The following is a 4,331-nucleotide window of genomic DNA, read 5'->3' on the forward strand; positions in this document are numbered from 1 at the left end:
TCTTGTTGAGGAACAAAATGTTGAAAGTAAGAATTAAATGCTTCAAAGGTTCTACTCATCTTCCCAAAATACAGGCATCACACTCCTTTCCATCTTAGTAGAATGGGCTCACAGAAGCTCTATAATTTGTAGAGTTAAAAATTACCAAATAGCTTAGGGGTGCAGATTAGAGGTTCTAGGCATTGGTGTGTATGAAATCATCATAGGCTAAAACACTTAATCCTTTGAGCCTAAATCCAAATTGCAAACTACCCAGGAAAATAAATGAGATCATATATCTGCTACTCAGATCATGTTCTTATCTGCCAAAAACGCCTCTGAGAAGAAGGATGTGTGTGCGTGTGCACATACACAATACACACACACGCACACACACACAAGCACACTCTCATTCCAGCAGCAAAATTACTTTGAAAACATTAATACATATTAATAAAAATGTAAAGACAACAGCTGTTTAAATTTCAGATAAACTGTGGACCATTTTTTACCATTTAAGTCATTGAGAGTGCTGTGCACACAATTGAACAAAAACATGGTCCCCAAAAAATGCAAGTCGGCTAAAAAAGGAAGTTAAAGATTTGAGTTTAAAAAAATTTATCATAAATTATTAGTTATCTTGCCTGGTTGCCGAGGGAGATGCTCTGGTTAATATGTGTTCCATATGTGAATCAGTAATTTAGACTATCATAAAATACACTTAGTACTCTAAAAGAACATCCCCTTTCTTTGATGAGGCAGTTAAAGGTTTTTCAAAATACTTCTGGGCCTTATAGTCACCATGGTTAGCAAGAAATATCACTTAACTACAATCGTATGGAAGTGCCAGCTAACAGAATTCTGACAAATACCAGAAGGTTTACTGTAGATGAAATTCAGGGTTACCCAGAGAGATATTTACCTTGTCATGTAGACCTTCCAAGTTTTATTCATGTCAAGACTTGGACTGCTCTAAGTGCCCATCTAAATATTATACAACCCAGAGGAGAAGCACTTAAAGCCACGGGAGAGGGTGCAGGAGTGGGGTTGGACCCAGGGCTGAGGCAGGCATCCCCTCCTTCCTGCCTCAGGTGGGTCATGCCCAGGGCAGCAGCAGCAGAAGGGGAGTGACTGGACAGTGCCCGCGCAGGAGACGATGCCCTTTCCAGTTACAACGCAGGGATCACAACAAACACAGCCGCCACAGAAGCACTGTGGCACTACCTCTCCCATCAGCTTAGCAGTCCCCAAGGAGACTGACTTACACGGGAAAGAACTGAGACGCTGAAGCCTTTTGGGGTTTTTGAAGAGGAAGAGGAGCTGCAGCACAGAATTTTAATTTGGGGAAAATTAAATAACCTGGTAAAAGAGTGGATACAAGAAATCAGTGAAAGCAAGAATCTTCCACAGTCTGTAATTGAAAATGTTGGGGGAAAAATTTTTCCATTTGGATCTTATGGATTAAGAGTACATACAAAAGGTGCCGATATTGATGAGTTGTGCGTTGCACCAAGACATGTTGATTGAAGTGACTTTTTCACCTCACTCTATGATAAGTTGAAATTACAGGAAGAAGTAAAAGATTTAAGGGCTGCTGAGGAGGCATTTGTACCAGTTATCAAACTGTGTTTTGCTGGGATAGAGATTGATACTTTGTTTGCAAGATTAGCGCTGCAGACTATCCCAGAAGACTTGGACTTAAGAGATGACAGTCTGCTTAAAAATCTAGATACAGGGCTTCCCTGGTGGCGCAGTGGTTGAGAGTCCGCCTGCCGATGCAGGAGACACGGGTTCGTGCCCCGGTCCGGGAAGATCCCACGTGCCGCGGAGCGGCTGGGCCCGTGAGCCATGGCCGCTGAGCCTGCGTGTCCGGAGCCTGTGCTCCGCAACGGGAGAGGCCACAACAGTGAGAGGCCCGCGTACCGCAAAAAAAAAAAAAAAAAAAAAAAAAAAAAAAAAAAAATCTAGATATAAGACGCTTAAGAAGTCTTAATGGTTGCAGGGTAACTGATGAAATTTTACACCTAGTACCAAACATAGACAATTTCAGGTTAACCCTGAGAGCTATCAAACTGTGGGCCAAACACCACAACATCTATTCCAATATATTTGTTTCCTCGGTGTTTCCTGGGCTATGCTAGTAGCAAGAACTTGCCAGCTTTATCCAAATGCAATAGCGTCAACTCTTGTACATAAGTTTTTCTTGATATTTTCTAAACGGTATGCATTTAGATCATATTAAAACTAAACTGATTGTGGACACTGAAAAAATACATACATACATACATACAGCCCCAGAGCAGCACTGCTCTAATCCTCTGTGGCATGTGGCCCCTAGGCTTCTGCTTTACACTTGTGCACGCTACTAGAAAAGGCAGCAATTGGAAACACATTCCCTCACAACCAAAATCCTTCCCGTCAAGTAATTACTGGAGACCCATTTCAGAGGCAAAGGCATGACAGTTAACGGGTGTTAAAAAAATAAATCAAATGGGATGGAAACAAATGCACAGTGTGAATGAACATACTCCTCAGATGTCAGACTTTGAATAGGCACAAGCAGACAAAACTTTGGGTCCCAGATACTGAGCATGTCCCTTTCCTTCTCTGGGAGGCCACATACTGTCACTTCTGTGCTCAGGCTCTTAGGATGACTTCCTTGTTAATGATAAGTGATCGCCCGAGTTAATGATGAGTGGTAAGGGCAGCCAACTCTATGGTCTGAGACACCACAAAATGCACACCTATCCCACTGAGGAGAGGACATCACTTATACCAGGTCAGCCTGATAAAACTCCATATCCAGTTCTCAAAGCCACTCTGGGTTTGATAAATCCATGTTACTAGGATATAAAGAACATCCATGAGAGCAAGGACTTTATTTTACTCACTGCCATATCCACCTCCAAGAACAGTGCTTTGCATGTAGTAGGCACTTGAAAAATATTTATTGGATGGGTGAATGGCTAGTCTGTTCTACTGGAAACACCTGTACAGTGGTAAGAAGTTTGAGCCTATGTAGAAATGAAACGCCTCTAGTATCCAGTTAGCTTCCATAAAGCTCAGATTAATGTCAATGCTTCCGAGGCAGCAGTTCTAAAAATTCCATGCTGGTTGTATACTACTTTGGATTTTTTTGTTCCAAGGAAATAGTTCTGATGAACTCATGGACACTAGGATTTGCTCTGGGGACTAAAGGAACAGGCAAGTCTTAAATACAAATGTACCAACCACAACAGCAGAATTCCAGAAGGATAATGTCAATAAATAGAAGAGGACTTGGGCAGGTTACCCTCCTGATGGCCCTCAGACTATATACAACACTGTCCCTGCTGGTCCAGTTTCTCTGAACAAATGGTTTTGTCTTTTCTCTGTATCTTGCCTCATGGAGGTTCCTCTCCCTTCTGTCTGTGGTACAACTCTTGATTAGATCTCATTTGAGCTGTCACAATATCATCACAACTGCTCTCCTTACATCTAATCTCTCCTCCCTCTAGTTCATCTCTTATGCTTCCTCCTTTTGAAAACTCTCAGTTCATATTCCCAATATAATGAGATCCAAATACCTCAGCAGGACCCAGAAAGTCCTTCACAAACATGCCTGATCTCCTGACATTTCTTTCTACCCCAGATCCACCACGTTCTTGTGCCCGAATATATACACATACTGTTGTAGCTCTACTGCACCACCCTCTAGTTCCCATGCCCTTTCCAGCTTCCCTGTCATTACTCATGGAATTTCCTGGGCCTATAATGCTTCCACATCTTGTCTACCTAGGGCATTCAGAGTTCAAATATTACATTTTTCCTGGATACCCCACTACTTACCATGCCCTCACCAGCACCCACCCTGTCTCTACAGCCTGACACAGAAACCCTCAGAGGCCACCTGACAAAACTGGTCCCCCATCTGTGATCTCAGAGCATTTTTGACACCTCCAGTGTGGTAGATTTTCTCCAAAAATGGTCACCAATAACCTCCCCCATCCCTTTATGTACATGCCACTCCTCCAGTGTATTTTGCACTCCTTGAATTTTGGCTGGCCTTGTGACTTGGTTAGAATCCAGTAGAACTAACCCAGTGCCAGCTCTGGGACTAAGCCTTAAAAGAAGCCAGACACCAGCTAAAGAAGCATGGACGAGTTTACTATTTGACACAAGACCATGTGGAAGAGAACTAAGGAGCCCCCAAACCATTCCAGCCACCCCAGCTGAGGCAGCAGACATGAGTGAAGCCATCTTGGGCATTCCAAGTCCCTAGTTCAATGCAGCCAAATGGGTAACCCCATTCAACACCATATGGCACAGACCCACCAGCTGATAACTGATAATTGTTGTTTCAAGGCAGTAAG

General features: G+C 43.0%; 1 pseudogene across 1 annotated transcript; it reads left to right on the forward strand.

Annotated features, from left to right (window-relative positions):
• The first annotated feature begins 1,135 nt into the window (after positions 1–1,135).
• LOC308626099 (poly(A) polymerase alpha-like) lies at positions 1,136–2,221 on the forward strand (annotated as a pseudogene). The gene is made up of 2 exons: positions 1,136–1,732; positions 1,948–2,221. The product of its transcript is annotated as a poly(A) polymerase alpha-like (transcript).
• Positions 2,222–4,331: the final 2,110 nt, after the last annotated feature.

Source organism: Mesoplodon bidens, assembly GCF_964165515.1.
Source record: "Mesoplodon bidens genome assembly, chromosome: 12".
Classification (NCBI taxonomy): Eukaryota; Metazoa; Chordata; class Mammalia; order Artiodactyla; family Ziphiidae; genus Mesoplodon; species Mesoplodon bidens.